Raw genomic sequence first — 19206 nt, forward strand, 5'->3', positions numbered from 1 at the left:
AGACTTTAAAGCAACAAAGATCAAAAGAGACAAAGAAGGCCATTACATAATGGTAAAAGGATCGATACAACAAGAAGAGCTAACGATCCTAAACATATATGGACCCAACACAGGAGCACCCAGATACATAAGGCAAGTTCTTAATGACTTACAGAAGGACTTAGACTCCCACACAATAATAGTGGGAGACTTTCACACTCCACTGTCAATACTAGACAGATCAACCAGACAGAAAATCAACAAGGATACCCAGGGCTTGAACTCAGACCTGGAGCAAGCAAACCTGGTGGACATTTACAGAACTCTCCACCCCAAATCCACAGAATACACATTCTTCTCAGCACCACATCACACGTACTCTAAAATTGACCACATAATTGGAAGTAAAGCACTGCTCAACAAATGCAAAACAACTGAAATCATAACAAACAGCCTCTCAGACCATAGTGCAATCAAGTTAGAACTCAGAATTCAGAAACCGACCCAGAACCGCACAGCTTCATGGAAACTGAACAACTGGCTCTTGAATGTTGACTGGGTAAACAACAAAATGAAGGCAGAAATAAAGAAGTTCTTCGAAACCAATGAGAATGAAGACACAACGTGCCAGAACCTCTGGGACACATTTAAAGCAGTCTCTAGAGGAAAGTATATAGCAATAAGTGCCCATATGAGGAGAATGGAGAGATCCAAAATTGACACCCTATCGTCAAAATTGAAAGAGCTAGAGGAGCAAGATCAAAAAAACTCAAAACCCAGCAGAAGACAAGAAATTACTAAGATCAGAGCTGAGCTGAAGGAGATTGAGACATGAAAAACCCTTCAAAAAATCAATAAATCCAAGAGCTGGTTTTTTGAAAAGATCAACAAAATAGACAGACCACTAGCCAGATTGATTAAAAATAAAAGAGAGAACAACCAAATAGATGCAATAAAAAATGATAAAGGGGAAATCACCACAGATTCCACAGAAATTCAAACCATCATCAGAGAATATTACAAACAACTCTATGCACATAAACTAGTAAACCTGGAAGAAATGGATAAATTCCTGGACTCCTGTGTCCTCCCAAGCCTAAACCAGGAGGAAGCTGAAACTATGAATAGACCAATAACAAGGTCTGAAGTTGAGGCAGCAATTAAGAGCCTACCTCACAAAAAAAGCCCAGGTCCAGATGGGTTCACAGCCGAATTCTACCAGACACACAAGGAGGAGCTGGTACCATTCCTTCTAAAACTATTTCAAACAATCCAAAAAGAGGGAATCCTTCCCAAATCATTTTATGAGACCAACATCATCCTGATACCAAAACCCGGCAGAGACCCAACGAGAAAAGAAAACTTCAGGCCAATATCCATGATGAACATAGATGCAAAAATCTTCAATAAAATATTGGCAAGCCGATTGCAACAGCAAATCAAAAAACTTATTCATCATGATCAAGTAGGATTCATCCCGGGGATGCAAGGCTGGTTCAACATACGCAAGTCTATCAACGTAATTCACCACATAAACAGAACCAAAAACAAAAACCACATGATTATCTCAATTGACACAGAGAAGGCATTTGACAAAATTCAACAGCCCTTTATGCTAAAAACCCTCAATAAACTCGGTATCGATGGAACGTATCTCAAAGTAATAAAAGCTATTTATGACAAACCAACAGCCAATATCATACTGAATGGGCAAAAACTGGAAGCATTCCCTTTGAAATCTGGTACTAGACATGGATGCCCTCTCTCACCACTCCTATTCAATATAGTACTGGAAGTTCTAGCCAGAGCAATCAGGCAACAAAAAGAAATAAAGGGTATTCAAATAGTAAAGGTGGAAGCCAAATTGTCTCTATTTGCAGACGACATGATAGTATACCTAGAAGACCCCATCGCCTCAGCCCAAAAACTCCTGAAACTGATAAACAACTTCAGCAAAGTCTCAGGATATAAAATCAATGTGCAAAAATCACAAGCATTCGTCTACACCAATAACAGACTTAAAGAAAGCCAAATCAAGAGCGAACTGCCATTCGCAATTGCTACAAAAAGAATAAAATACCTTGGAATACAACTCACAAGGAACGTAAGGGACCTCTTCAAGGAGAACTACAAACCACTGCTCAACGAAATCAGAGAGGACACAAACAGATGGAGAAACATTCCATGTTAATGGTTAGGAAGAATTAATATCGTGAAAATGGCTATACTGCCCAAAGTAATTTACAGAATCAACGCTATCCCCATCAAGCTACCATTGACTTTCTTCACAGAACTGGAAAAAACCACCATGAACTTCATATGGAACCAAAAGAGAGCCCGCATAGCCAAGTCAATTCTAAGCAAAAAGAACACAGCGGGGGGCATCACACTACTGGATTTCAAACTATACTACAAGGCTACAGTAATCAAAACAGCATGGTACTGGTACCAAAACAGAGATATAGACCAATGGAACAAAACAGAGGCACCGGAGGCAACACAACATACATACAACTATACAATCTTTGATAAACCTGACAAAAACAAGCAATGGGGCAAGGATTCCATGTTTAACAAATGGTGTTGGGAAAACTGGCTAGCCATGTGCAGAAAGCAGAAACTGGACTCCTTCCTGACACCTTACACTAAAATTAACTCCAGATGGATTAAAGACTTAAACATAAGACCTGGCACCATAAAAACCCTAGAAGGAAATCTAGGCAAAACTATCCAGGACATAGGAGTAGGCAAGGACTTCATGAACAAAACACCAAGAGCATTGGCAACAAAAGCCAAAATAGACAAATGGGACCTAATGAAACTCCACAGCTTCTGCACGGCAAAAGAAACAGTCACTAGAGTGGATCAGCAACCAACAGAATGGGAAAAAATTTTTGCAGTCTACCCATCTGACAAAGGGCTGATATCCAGAATTTACAAACAACTCAAGCAGATTTACAGGAAAAAAACAAACAAGCCCATTCAAAAGTGGGCAAAGGATATGAACAGATACTTTACGAAAGAAGACATATATGAGGCCAACAATCATATGAAAAAATGCTCATCGTCACTGGTCATCAGAGAGATGCAAATCAAAACCACATTGAGATACCATCTCACGCCAGTTAGAATGGCGATCATTAAAAAATCTGGAGACAACAGATGCTGGAGAGGATGTGGAGAAAAAGGAACACTTTTACACTGTTGGTGGGAGTGTAAATTAGTTCAACCATTGTGGAAGACAGTGTGGCGATTCCTCAAGGCCTTAGAAATAGAAATTCCATTTGACCCAGCCATCCCATTACTGGGTATATATCCAAAAGACTATAAATCGTTCTACTATAAGGACACATGTACACGAATGTTCATTGCAGCACTGTTTACAATAGCAAAGACCTGGAATCAACCCAAATGCCCATTGATAATAGACTGGATTGGAAAAATGTGGCACATATACACCATGGAATATTATGCAGCAATCAGAAATGATGAGTTCGTGTCGTTTGTAGGGACATGGATGAATCTGGAAAACATCATCCTCAGCAAACTGACACAAGAACAGAAAATGAAACACCGCATATTCTCACTCATAGGTGGGTGATGAAAAATGAGAACACATGGACACAGAAAGGGGAGTACTAAACACTGGGGTCTATTGGGGGGAAAAGGGGAGGGCCAGTGGGAGGGGGAGGTGGGGAGGGATAGCCTGGGGAGAAATGCCAAATGTGGGTGAAGGGGAGAAGAAAAGCAAAGCACACTGCCATGTGTGTACCTACGCAACTGTCTTGCATGCTCTGCTCATGTACCCCAAAACCTATAATCCAATAAAAAATTAAAAAAAATAAAAATAAAAAAAAAATAACTAACCTCCTTTATTGTTTTTTTTTTTTTTTTTTTTGATAAATCAGGGATTTCTTCTTGGTTTGGGTCCATCGCTGGTGAGCTAGTGCAATTTTCTGGAAATGTTAAAGAATCTTGTTTTGTCATATTACCAGAGTTTGTTTTCTAGTTCCTTCTTATTTAGGTAGGCTGTGCCAGAGAGATGGTCTAGGGCTGAAGGCTGTTGTTCAGATCGTTTTGTCCCACAGGGTGTTCCCTTGATGTAGTATTTTCCTCCTTTTCCTATGGATATGGCTTTTTGAGAGCCAAACTGTAGTTATTGTTATCTCTCTTCTAGATCTAGCCACCCAGCAAGTCTGTCCAGCTCCAGGCCGGTACTGGGGGTTGTCTTCACAGAGTCCTGTGGTGTGAACCCTCTATGGGTCTCTCAGCTGTGGATACCAGCACCTGTTCCAGTGGAGGTGGCAGGGGGGTAAAATGGACTCTGGTGGTTAGCTTTGGTGGTTTAATGCACTATTTTTGTGCTGGTTGGCCTCCTGCCAGAAGGTGGTGCTTTCCAGAGAGCGTCAGCTGTGGTAGCATGGGGAGGAACAGGTGAATGGCAGGGCCGTAGAACTCCCAAGATTATATGCCCTTTGTTTTCAGTTACCAGGGTGGGTAGGGAAGGACTATCAGATGCATGAGTTGGCCATCAGAGTTAAATTATGTTGAGAGGTCCAATTAGATAAGACATGAAAAATGTCCACTAGTTTATTTTGCAAGAATGTTTTCAGTCACCTTGGTGAAATAAGTTTCAGTGAATTTTGTTTTGGCTCAGTCCAGATTACACTGGATTAAGTAGTGAATGGAAAATGGATGTATTATAAAAGAGAAAGCCATCAGAACAGCCTGAATCCTGCCCATGAGGACCATTCGGTGAATAAGGTGACACCGACCGCATCTGTGTTGGTGAGCCATAGAACCTCAGAAAAGTTGGAACCAGCCCTGGGGAAGCTGCAGCAGCTGTCTCAAGTCCTGTGCTCATCTGAACACTGGTCCTTTGCCCTCCCCTTCCTCGGAGCCTGCTGTCTGGAATGTAGATGTGGCCACATTGAACCACAAAGATGAGGACCACATTCGGCCTCTCTCAGACTTCAAAGAGCAGAGTGTCAGAAAATCCCTGTATCTCTGACCCCCAGAAATTGTGTGGCAGGTAGATGAAGTTCAATCTTGCTTACGGTGTTATTTGGGAGGTTTCATCACTCTAAACATAATTTAATTCTTGCTAATAAATCTTGTAATACTAGCTTCACCCCTGCAGGTAAGTGTGTGTGTTTGGTGACAGAAAGCTGTAGGAGCTTTCCTCCCATACTGTCTATTGAATATTTAGAGCAGCAGTAGTGGGTATCTTTATATCACATAAAGGAGAACTCTTGAGGCTGAAGGAAGAGGAAGGTGGCAAGAGTATGAAATAGTAACTGTGGCGAGTGTGCAGTGAACCAAGTAAGGGATTAATAGATTTATGATTATTACTATGAAAATAATAGAGTTGATATATTTATAATTATTGCTATCAAAATAATAGAGTACAAGCAACATCGAGCACCCACTTGAGACTACTAAGAATGAATGTTTCATGACATCAGTTTAATGGTAATGGTTTTGAATTTCTTGTTATTTGTTATTAAAGAAAACTGCAGAAAACATAAATGTCCAGATCAACAAATCAACGCAGAGAACACTCATATAACCAATTCCCAGGTCAAGAAATAGAATATGATGAGACCATTGGACATCCATCCACATGACATCCCTTTCACTTTTCCAGTATTTATTTCTATCACCATAATACAGTCCTACCTCGTTTTACAATTTGATTGAATGGTACCATAGAGTATGTGCTCTCCTGTGTCTAACCTCCTATGTTCAATATGCTTATGAGATTTATCAGTTTTGTTGTCTATGGCTACACTTGTTAATTTTCTTTGATGTCTGATATTTAATTATATGACTATGCCTCAATTTGTTAACCTACTCTGCTGGAGATACACATCAGGATTATTAACAGTTTTGACTTCTTAAAGGTAATCATCGTGAATTATTCCAGGTAATTATTGTGATATTCTTACATAAGTTTCTTAGTATACAGCTACACAAACTCCTATTGCATATATACCTAGAAATGGAAGTAGAGTTCATAGTGTAAGTACATCTTATACTTAGCAGATATGTTAAACTGAGTTCCAGAGTGCTAGTACTAATTTGGTGGTATTCCCACCAAATTGCATGAGCCTTCCTGTATTGCTTCACATCGAAGTCAATACTTGAAAACAACAATCTTCTAAATTCGGCTATTCTAACAGGAGCATACTGTCTCACTGTCCTTTCATTTACATTTGAGTTGCTACTAAAGAGATGAAATGTCTTCGTGTATTTATTCACCTTTTAGCTATTCTCTTTTGTGAAGTGAATGTAAAGTGTTTTGCTGATTTTTGAAGAATATTTTTCTTATTGATCTATGGAAATTTTTAACATATTCTGAAAATAAGCTTTTCTATTCTACTCTACATCTTTCATCCTGAGAGATGGTGTCCTTTGGTGAACAGAACTTCTTAATTTTAATGGCGTCCAACTCATCATTTTTTTCCTTTATGGGTGGTTTTTTTAACCCCATTTAAGCAATATTTCTGTATACCAAAATCAAGAGTATTTTCCTCTATATCATTGTCTAGGGATATTAATGTTTTGGTGCTCTCATCGAGATTATAATCAACCTACATATTCTTTCTGAACAGAGTTTCAAGTTAGAAATCATATTTTCCTTTGTTTCCAAGCAACCTTCTAGATGACCAACCATCATTTATAGAAAATATCTTCCTTTGACTATTTACCTCAAATCTCATCTTTGTTATATATAAAAGTCCACATATAGCATTCAGATGTCTAAATTCTCTCTTTTGATATCATTTGTCCATTTCTCTAACCTCATGCTAATATGACAATGTCCTTACAATTCTTTATATTGTCTTGATAACTAGTAGATTGAAACTTCATAGCTGCTATAGTCTGAATATTTGTGTCTCCTCCAAAATTCATATGTTACAGTCTAATCCCCAATATGATGGCATTTGGAAGTGGGCCCTTTAGAATATGACTGGGTTATGAAACTGAACACCTCACAAATGGAATTCATGAGCTCTTTTACCGTGTATAGTCAGGCAGAGACACAGTAAGAAGACAATAATCTATGAACCAGAAAATGCACCCTCACTATCTGACAGCACCTTCATCTTAGATTTCCCAGCCTCCAGAGTTGTGGAGAATAAATTTCTGTTGTTTGTAAGCCACCCAGCTTTATGGTATTCTGCTATGGCAGCCCAAATTGACTAAGGTAATATCTCTTCTTAAAAAAAAAATCTTTGCTATTCTTTATCCTCAAAAATTTCCAGAAGAAATATAAAATTGCTTATCAGTCACCACAAACGACCTCTTGATATTTTTATTGGATTGCATAAACACAGAAACTCATGTGTCTTCCAGTCAATGAAGATGAAAATACCTTTATTTTATTTAGTCATTCTTCTATTTCTCTCAACACATTAATAGTTTTCTACATAGAGATCCTGCACTTTTTTATTAGATTTGTTCATAGGTGTTTGGTAATTTTATTCTCCTGTAAATTGTATCTTTTTAAACTATTTTAATAGTCAATCCTTGTTGCTAGAATATGGATATACAATTGGTTTGATACAGTGACCTTATATGCAACAGTTTTTCAAAATTTATGTATAAATTCAGACAATTTTTCTTTAGATTTTTTACATATATAATCATATCCACTGCAAATATTATCAGTTTTATTTCAACTTTTTTGATTCTTATATATATTATTCATTATTCTTGATTAAATGTGCTGTTAGCTAGTACCTCCAATACAGTGTTGAATGGTACTGAAGGTTGTGGGCATGTTTTACTAAGTCCCAAACTCAGAGGCACACATCAATGTTTTGCTGTTATGATATTGGATTTTGATATATAATAGATGCCCTTCTTAATATTAAGAGAGCACTTGTATTTCTTGTGTGTTAAGAAATTTTAAATAATAATGACAGATAGATATTTAATTTAATTACATTTTCATTCATTTCTTAAAGTGGTTCACTAAATGTGATTCAAGATTTACCATGCTAGCATTAGAAGTTGAAAGTGGCTCTAAGAGTTTACTTGGCTGGGTAAGTGAAACTTGTTAGAGATGGCTTACATTCAAGGAAGTCAAAGTGATAAACTTTCGTAGTATAATGTGGAGAAAGATACCAAAGATTCAGGAAAATAGGAATGCTGTATGTGTTTATTATACAAAACACATTTACTTTCCCACTATTCCCTGGGAGGGCTCAGAAGACAACCCATTTGCTAAGACATTAAAAAGTACCAGGGAAGCGTCGCTAGCTTCCATAAAGCCAGCTCTGTGGAGTCAGCCTTCTGTAGTGTACCATTGCAATGGGCTCCTTTTTTGATGGCAGTGACTTCTTCATGGCAGCCAAATAATGCCATGGCCATCCAGGGGTTTTAATCTGTATGGATCTCTGGTGTGGCCCATTAATCATGATGGCCCTAGAAACTAAATAGGTAACAAATGATATGTAGTATTACCCAATATATACAACTGAGAAGAAACATAAAAGACTTTAGATCTGCTCAACAGAAACATGACTTAGGTCATTACAAAATAAAAAAAAATTCCTCTCACCATGTCCTCAGACACATAGGACCTCTATACACACTAAAGTCGTACCAAAGCTTCTTTCCACTAAAACTGTGCTAGAACACAGCTTAATCAAATATAGAATACCAGCCTGTTGCCTTGTCCCCCTTCTCATATACATTTCATGAATACACTCTCAAGGCTGTAGTGTCAGGAAGTTTTATTGTTTTGAGTTAATTTTAATTTGTGTCTCAAACAGGAGATCACTATTCCTCCAATACCAACAGATAGTAATTCACCACAAAAAAAAACCCTTGACTGGAGGAATATCTGGGCCCCCTTGAAGAAGTCCCTCAACACACCAATGCGTGGGGACCTGAAATGTTCACCTGATTGTTCACCAGATTGGAGGACGATAGAGATTAGGTCATACATAAAACTGTACATGTGGTGGGCCTGTGGACCAATCCCATGCTTGCTTTCTTTGTTTCTAAATGAATGTTAGGATACAAGTACTCAGAAGCTTGCAGAATCCTTATACTGGTCTTCTGACATAAAGAGTGAGGCCAAGACTGGCTGAACTAATAGCACTTTTAATCCAAGTGTGAGAAGGAAAGAAATAAAGAAAGGGGTAAAATGATACAGGTAGAAATGTCAAAAGAGAAACTGGGATGTATTTTCAATGTGTAATAGTCCTAGGAAATAGCAATGTTTGTTATGAGACAATGAAAGTGTGTGGTTGAAGCAGGATGAACATATGTTTGTTTTCTATAAAACCGCAGATCTGAGATGGCCGAATTTTTACAGCGTCATCCAACTAAAGGTTGAAGTAACTAAGCGATGAGGACAAATCACAGGTTAGAGATGATGAGATAAAGCCACAAATCTAAGGAGAGAGTCTGTAATGAATAAGAATAGACACGTACAGTCTAAGTTGAAGGATGTGAGTCTCAAATGGACATTCAAGGTGGAGAAGTCAGATCTGGAAGTTCTAACCTTTAGTTATTTGGAGTGCAAGACCAAGAGCAGCCTCCATCAATGAACAAAGATCCTAGGCATGTAGTATCATCCAGAGAGTGTATCTTTATTAAGAAAAGAGAGAGAGAGAGCATGTGTGTGAGAGAGAGAGAGAGAGATTGAGAGAGAATATTTACTGAAGAGGGAGAAGACACAGAGAAGTTTCTCTATGTCTTTAATCTTAGAAGAGATCATTCTAGGCTGGGCATGGTGGCTCAGGCCTGTAATCCCAGAACTTTGGGAGGCCAAGGCAGGTGGATCATCTGAGGTCAGGAGTTCAAGACCTTCCTGGCCAACATGGCAAAACCCTGTGTCTACTAAAATAAATAAATAAATAAAAATACAAAAATTAGCCAGGCATGGTGGCACATGCCAGTAGTCCCAGCTACTCAGGAGGCTGAGGGAGGAGAATCACTTGAGTCTGAGAGGCAGAGGTTGCAGTGAGCTGAGTTTGTGCCACTGCACTCCAGCCTGGACCACAGAGTAAGACTTCATCTCAAAAAAGAAGAAGAGAGAACTCTAAGATGCAATGGAGAGAACTGATAGAGAAGGTCTGAAGCAGTATGGGAAGAGAGGGCTCCAGAGAGTACAGAAGGCTGGTGTATCTTGCTTGGAGAATGAGGGTATCTAGCACATGTGGTCCAGTCACATTGTCTGGATAAAAGATTGCAACTAAATTCGTGCCAGCTACAGTTTTCCCTTTAATCCTACATTTACTCCTTTCTCCCCAGTTCTATCACATCCCTGAAATTCACCATCACAGCACACCATGCCCATGCATGTGCACAAATGCACACAACACACAACATTAACCACTTTCACTATGGAGCAGCAAACATGATTTTTACAATTAGTAACCAATTCCTCCAAATAAAGCACAAATCCCAGGAAATTTTGAAGACTTACTTTATTTTTTCTTTCCTCCTTCTTAAAATGCAGTGCAGTTTCCAAAGTATAGTTTTCTGTACCCGTTTCCTTAAATCTAAAGTGTGCCCAATCTTAGCAATTACCAAGACTAATTGATGATTCAGCCCAACCATTGGGGTTACTCCCAAAGGACCTATAGGTATCTCCAAAGAGAATGTGAGCTGACTCCTACTCTCTGAATTTAGAACACTCTGACTTGGGATCAAAATTTTCTTTTAGCTAACCTCAAATAACCTACCAACTAAATTCTGACCATTTATAAGATTCTTAAATGACCTTCCATCTTGTGCCTTCCCAGTTACCCAGTCGTGATTCTTAACTTGATATCAGATCTAAGGTCTTCATATTACTCTTTAGCTAGGGTAGTTAACACCATTTACCATTCAAAGGGCACAGATTTTGAAAGTGTAATAAAAGTGTGTGCTATTAATAATTACAATGGGTGGATTCCTCTGAAGATGGTAAGTTAGGAGCAGCTCAGGATTGCAGCTACCAGTGAAAGTGCAGAGGGTGAGTGGACACCATATTTCCAGACGGATCTTTATTGCCCACAGACGAGGAGATTCCCACGTGGAGGAGTCCCACGGGTCACCAGAGCAGCTGTTTTGGTTGGCATGGCTGTTTCGGCCAGCGTGGCAACTTCAGCCAGCATGGCTGTTTTGGCCAGCACCGCACCGCAGCAGCTTTCCATACAAAACACACTGGTCTGGTTGCCCTGTTAAACTGGCAATTTGACATCCGGGAAGGCAGATTAGCCCATTCATCTGATTAAACAGGACTGAAACACAAAGCAGGCCAGGAGATTCCCGGGCAGCCATGTTGTTTCAGCTGGCGCGGGTGGGTTGTCACAAGGGAAATCACACAGATCCTGGTGCCCTTTCAGCAGGCGAATGGAACACCTGGGAAAGAGTCAACAGTTCAAATTTTTTAAAAAAGGGCTCTGAGGCAGGGAGCCAGGTGATCAGGCTCAGTGGGTCCCACACCCACAAAAACAAACAACAGCAGTTGGAAACGCTTGGGGCTGAGAGTTTCATGGCAAGCACAGCTAAAACCAGGATGGCCCAGTTCTGTGGGGAAGGAGCATCTGCCATTACCAAGGCACTCCACCCCTACGGAGGTAGTCTGCCATTGCTGATGCAGCCTGCCATTGCCAAGGCAGCCCACCATAACAGACAGAGTCTGCCATTACAGAGGCGGGCCACCATTGCCATGGCAGTTCTAACCACACCCATACAAACAGGACTGCAACGAAATACACACGACAGCAGTGTGGAGCTAGCAGCAGAGCGGAACCCACAGCAAAACCTCTACAGACAGTGACTAGGCTGCCCCACTGCTGGGCAGGACAGCGCTGAAAAAAAAAAAGGCAGCAATGCAACAGATACCATAAATAAAGCCCTAACGCCCCGTGACAGAGCACGGGGGAAAAGCGGGGGGGTTATGAGTTCTACTGCAGCAGACTTAAACATATCTTCTTAGCAGCTCTGAATGAACAAAGGAGCTCACAGCTCAGCACTTGAACTCCTATAAAGAACAGACTGTCTCCTAAAGCAGCTCCCTGACCCCCATATATCCAAAGAGTCACCTCACAAAGGACCGATCAGACTGACATTTGGCGGGCATCATCCTGGGACAAAGATAGAAGAAGAAGAAACTGGTAGCAACCCTTACTGTTCCGCAGCTGCTGCAGGTGACCCCCAGGCAAGCAGGGCCTGGAGTGGACCTCAGCAGTCCTAGAGCAGAGAGGCCAGACTGTTAGAAGGAAAACTAAGAAACAGAAATAACTTCATCATCAACAATTTGGACGTCCACTCAGAGACCCAATCTGAAAATCAGCAACTACACAGATGACAGGTGGATAAACCCACAAAGATGGGATGAAACCAGCGCAAAAAGGAGGAAAACAACCAAAACCAGAACACCTCACCTCCTACAAGGGATCACAAGTCCTCACCATCAAGGGAACAAAGCTGAATGAAGAATAAGTGTGATGAAATGATGGAATCAAACTTTAGAATGTGGGTAATGAGAAACTTCCATGAGCTAAAACAACATGTTCTAAGTCAACGCAAAGAAACTAGGAACCTTGAAAAAAGATTTGATGAAATGATAACAATAATGGACAACTTAGAGAGGAATATGAGTGAATTGATAAAGCTAAACAACACAACACGAGAACTTCGTGAAGCATGCACAAGTTTCAACAGCCGAATTGACCAAGCAGAAGAAAGAATATCAGAGGTTGAAGATCAACTCAGTGAAATAAAACAGGAAGGCAAGATTAGAAAAAAGTGCAAAAAGGAATGAACAAAGTCTCCAAGCAATGTGGGACTATGTGAAGAGATCTAATCTACGTTTGACCGGTGTACCTGAATGTGATGAAGAAAATGAATCCAAGCTGGAAAACACTCTTCAGGATATTATCCAGAAAAACTTCCCCAACATAGCAAGGCAGGCCAATATTCAAATCCAGGAAATAGAGAGAACACCACAAAGATATTCCTCAAGAAGAGCAACCCCAAGGCACATAATTTTCAGATTCACCAGGGTTGAAATGAAGGAGAAAATGCTAAGGGCAGCCAGAGAGAAAGGTCGGGTTACCCACAAAGAAAAGACCATCAGACTCACAGCAGACCTCTCGGCAGAAACCCTACAAGCCAGAAGAGAGTGGGGGCCAATATTCAACATCCTTAAAGAAAAGAATTTTCAACCCAGAATTTCATATCCAGCAAAACTGAGCTTCATAAGTGAAGGAAAAATAAAATTCTTCGCAAACAAGCAAGTACTCAGAGATTTTGTCACCACCAGGTCTGATTTACAAGAGCTCCTGAAAGAGGCACTACACATAGGAAGGAACAACCAGTACCAGCCACTACAAAAACATACCAAATTCTAAAGAGCATCAATAAAATGAAGAATCTGCATCAACTAATGGGCAAAACAGCCAGCTAGCATCAAAATGGCAGGATCAAATTCACACATAACAATATTAACCCTAAATGTAAATGGACTAAATGCACCAATCAAAAGACACAGACTGGCAAATTGGATAAAAAGCCAAAACCCATCAGTGTGCTGTATCCAGGAAACCCATCTCACATGCAAGGATACACAAAGGCTCAAAATAAAGGGATGGAGGAAGATTTGCCAAGCAAACGGAGAGCAAAAAAAAAGCAGGAGTTGCAATTCTCATCTCTGATAAAATAGACTTTAAAGCAACAAGATCAAAAGAGACAAAGAAGGACATTACATAATGGTAAAAAGGACAAATACAACAAGAAGAGCTAAAGATCCTAAATATATATGGACCCAATACAGGAGAACCCAGATATATAAGGCAAGTTCTTAATGACTTACAAAGAGACTTAGACTCCCACACAATAATAGTGGGAGACTTTCACACCCCACTGTCAATATTAGACAGATCAACCAGACAGAAAATCAACAAGGATATCCAGGGCTTGAACTCAGACCTGAAACAAGCAAACCTGATAGACATTTACAGAACTCTCCACCCCAAATCCACAGAATATACATTCTTCTCAGCACCACATCACACCTACTCTAAAATTGACCACATAATTGGAAGTAAATCACTCCTCAGCAAATGCAAAAGAATGGAAATCATAACAAACAGTCTCTCAGACCACAGTGCAATCAAGTTACAACTCAAAATTCAGAAACTAACTCAGAACCACACAGCTTCATGGAAACCGAACAACTGGCTTTTGAATGTTGACTGGATAAATAATGAAATAAAGGCAGAAATAAAGAAGTTCTTCAAAACCAATGAGAACAAAGACACAACATACCAGAATCTCTGGGACACATTTAAAGCAGTCTCTAGAGGAAAATATAGAGCAACAAGTGCCCACATGAGAAGAATGGAGAGATCCAAAATTGACACCCTATTGTCAAAATTGAAAGAGCTAGAGGAGCAAGATCAAAAAAACTCAAAACCTAGCAGAAGACAAGAAATAACTAAGATCAGAGCAGAACTGAAGGAGATAGAGACACAAAAAACCCTTCAAAAAACCAATAAATCCAGCAGCTGGTTTTTCAAAAAGATCAACAAAATAGAGAGACCACTAGCCAGATTAATAAAAAAAGAAAGGAGAGAATAACCAAATAGATGCAATAAAAAACGATAAAGGGGAAATCACCACAGATTCCACAGAAATTCAAACCATCATCAGAGAATATTGCAAACAACTCTATGTACATAAACTAGTAAACCTGGAAGAAATGGATAAATTCCTGGACACTTGTGTCTTCCCAAGCCTAAACCAGGAAGAAGTTGAAACTATGAATAGACCAATAACAAGATCCAAAGTTGAGGCAGCAATTAAAAGCCTACCACACAAAAAGAGCCCAGGTCCAGATGGGTTCACAGCCAAATTCTACCAGACACACAAACAGAAACTGTTACCATTCCTCCTGAAACTATTCCAAATAATCCAAAAAGAGGGAATCCTTCCCAAATCATTTTATGAGACCAACATCATTTTGATATCAAAACCCGGCAGAGACTCAACAAGAAAAAAAACTTCAGGCCAATATCCATGATGAACATAGACGCAAAAATCTTCAATAAAATACTGGCAAGCCGACTGCAACAGCACATCAAAAAGCTTATCCACCATGATCAAGTAGGATACATCCCGGGGATGCAAGGCTGATTCAACATATGGAGGTCTATAAATGTAATTCACCACATAAACAGAACAAAAACCACATGATTATCTCAATTGATGCAGAGAAGGCCTTTGACAAATTCAACATCCCTTTAGGCTAAAAACCCTCAATAAATTCGGTATTGACAGAGCATATCTCAAAATAATAAAAGCTATTTATGACAAACTAACAGCCAATATCATACTGAATGGGCAAAAACTGGAAGCATTCCCTTTGAAATCTGGCACTAGACAAGGATGCCCTCTCTCTCCACTCCTATTCAATATAGTACTGAAAGTTCTAGCCAGAGCAATCAGGCAAGAAAAAGAAATAAAGGGTATTGAAATAGGAAAGGAGGAAGCCAAATTGTCTCCATTTGCAGATGACATGATAGTATATCTAAAGACCCCATCGTCTTATCCCAAAAACTCCTGAAACTGATAAGCAACTTCAGCAAAGTCTCAGGATACAAAATCAATGTGCAAAAATCACAAGCATTCCTATTCACCAATAACAGACTTAAAGAAAGCCAAATCAAGAACGAACTGCCATTCACAATTGCTACAAAGAGAATAAAATACCTAGGAATAAAACTAACAAGGAACATAAGGGGCCTCTTCAAGGAGAACTACAAACCACCGCTCAACGAAATAAGAGAGGACACAAACAGATGGAGAAACATTCCATGTTCATGGTTAGGAAGAATCAATATCATGAAAATGGCCATACTGCCCAAAGTAATTTACAGATTCAATGCTATCCCCATCAAGCTACCAAGACCTTCATCACAGAACTGGAAAAAACTACCTTAAACTTTATATAGAATCAAAGGAGAGCCTGCATAGCCAAGTCAATTCTAAGTAAATAGAACACAGCCGGAGGCATCACACTACCAGATTTAAAACTATACTACAAGGCTACAGTAATCAAAACAGTATGGTACTGGTACCAAAACAGAACAGAGGCCTCGGAGACAACATAACATATCTACAACCATACAATCTTTGATAAACCTGACAGAAACAAGCAATGGGAAAGGATTCCCTGTTTAATAAATGGTGTTGGGAAAATGGGATAGCTATATGCAGAAAGCAGAAACTGGATCCCTTCCTGACACCTTACACTAAAATTAACTCCAGATGGATTAAAGACTTAAACATAAGACGTAACACTGTAAAAACCCTAGAGGAAAATCTAGGCAAAACCATTCAGGACATAGGAGTAGGCAAGGACTTCATGAACAAAACACCAAAAGCATTGGCAACAAAAGCCAAAATAGACAAATGGGACCTAATCAAACTCCACAGCTTCTGCATGGCAAAAGAATCAGTCATTAGAGTGAATCGGCAACCAACAGAATGGGAAAAAAATTTTGCAGTTTACCCATCCAATCAAAGGGCTGTTATCCAGAATTTACAAAGAACTAAAACAGATTTACAAGAAAAAAACAAACCAGCCCATTCAAAAATGGGCAAATGGTATGAACAGACACTTTACAAAGGAAGACATACATGAGGCCAACAAACATACGAAAAAATGCTCATCACCACTGGTCATTAGAGAAATGCAAATCAAAACTACATTGAGATACCATCTCATGCCAGTTAAAATGGCAATCATTTAAAAATCTGGAGACAGCAGATATTGGAGAGAATGTGAAAAAATAGAAACACTTTTACACTGCTAGTGGGAGTGTAAATTAGTTCAACCATTGTGGAAGACAGTGGGGTGATTCCTCAAGGATCTAGAAATAGAAATTCCATTTGACCCAGCAATCTCATTACTGGGTATATATCCAAAGGACTATAAATTGTTCTACTATAAGGTCACATGCACAGGAATGTTCATTGCAGCACTGTTTACAATAGCAAAGAGCTGGAACCAACCCAAATGCCCATTGACGATAGACTGGACAGGGAAAATGTGGCACATATACACCATGGAATATTATGCAGCCATCAAAAATGATGAGTTCATGTCCTTTGTAGGTACATGGATGAGACTGGAGAACATCATTCTCTGTAAACTGATACAAGAGCAGAAAATGAAATACCACATGTTCTCACTCACAGGCGGGTGATGAACAATGAGAACACATGGGCACAGAGAGGGGAGCACTACACACTGGGGTCTGTTGGGGGGAATAGGAGAGGGACAGCGGGTGGGGGGAGTTGGGGAAGGATAGCATGGGGAGAAATACCAGATGTGGGTGAAGGGGAGGAAGGCAGCAAATCACACTGCCATGTGTGTACCTATGCAACTATCTTGCATGTTCTTCACATGTACCCCAAAACCTAAAATGCAATAAAAATAAATAAATAAAAATAATTACAATGGAACAATTGACATGACCCAAGATCATTCTAGTGGTGTCACATATTTTAACCCACCTAGGATTTCTATGATGCTCCCCAAATTCTCAGGTTTCTAAGAGCCCAGGGGACTACACAGAGCTCTGTGATGACTAGGATTCCTTACCTAAGTCACTGAGCCCTTCCTACTGTGACCTGATTAACTCCAGTCAAGTTTATTATCATAAAGAATTGCTTAATCACCATTGAACAACATATCTGGCTCAGTTTACTTTCGGATGGGTGGAAGCTCCATACCTACTGGAGTCGTACCAAAGCCCTTTTCCCAAAATAACTCTCCTAGAACACTGCTGAATCAAATATAGAACTCCAGACTGCTGCTTTGCCCCTCTTCTCACACATATCTCATAAATATAGTCTCAAGGCCCTAGTGTATTCTTTATGTAGTCTACTTGTTTTGAACTGATTCGTTTTTCTTCCAAATGTTAGTTGTTAATTCCTCAATACCCACAGAGTATACTTACCACGGTTTGCCTCAGGAGAAGCTCAGAATATTTCCATGCATTCTCCTAAAAATATCACTATAAGGTTCAATGAGACTTCCCTTTCCATTCCATCTTAATTTTGCAAAGCCTCAGGTTCATTGCATCACAGACAATGATAAATGATGATAAAAGTTAGTTAGATTTTATTGAACACTATTATACACTGACACTGTGATCAAAAATTTGCATGCATTATCTCACTGTATCTGCACAAAATGTAAAACAGGAACTGTTATTTACAGGAAAAGTGGGTCAGGTCTGGGAAGGGTAAGTCACTTGCTTAAGAACATACAGACAATAAATACTGAGAGGAAATTTGAACCCATGTTGGTAGAACTCAGAAGCCATTTTTAGTTGGGTATGTGCATATTTAAAAGTGTAAGACTAACTAAATGTTTATCTTGTTTGGTTTCTTGAAAGATTTTCAAAAGCATTATTTTGAGTGATTATTTACATTCATTCAAAATGTAAGTAGAGGTATATATAACCATAGGCAAACTTAGAAATTATAGACTTTATCAAAAATGGTGGCTTTTCTCATAGTTTTGTTTTCTTTCCCAAAATAATTATCTGCTGCACAAAAACAGATATGAAGGCAGTTACTTGGTTATTCATGCTAAAAATCCATAACAGAATTTTTAATGAGAAACACATATATTGAAATTATTAAATATCACAAATCCTGAGGTTTAACTGCAGCACAATTCTGAAGCAGGAAGAAGCATTCCTGAGACAGCAGATTCAGCCACAATATCCTCAGCTTTTCTTACCTGGTGCCTTCTACCTGAAGATTGTTTTCACAAAAGGATGGACGTGTAGTATTGATGCTAACTGATGCTAACGAAGAAATTGACAGGCACAGCCTAGTTTCGATCATGAACCCATTTTAATTTCTCCTAAGAGAAAAAAAAATGAATGTAAGTGGCCACGAGCTTTGTAGGGGACACCTAAGCAGACTGTGATACTGAGGCTTCCCTTTGCCTTTCCTGGAGGTCGCCTCTAGGCCAAACATTACGATTTAAAATGACATAACATGACCTCATGAATAATTTGAGGTCTAACTTTGTGAACTTCAATAACAAAGTTTCATTGAGTTCCACAGAATGAAAGCCAGATGTAAGTAATTTACATTGTGGTCACGTATAAAAGGAGGCGATAAAGGGAGAAACACCACCTGGAAGGCGAAGACCAACAGTAGCCATGTAATGGGCAGTCAGTGTACATATAG

This window comes from Callithrix jacchus, chromosome 11 (assembly GCF_049354715.1).
Source record: "Callithrix jacchus isolate 240 chromosome 11, calJac240_pri, whole genome shotgun sequence".
Lineage (NCBI taxonomy): Eukaryota > Metazoa > Chordata > Mammalia > Primates > Cebidae > Callithrix > Callithrix jacchus.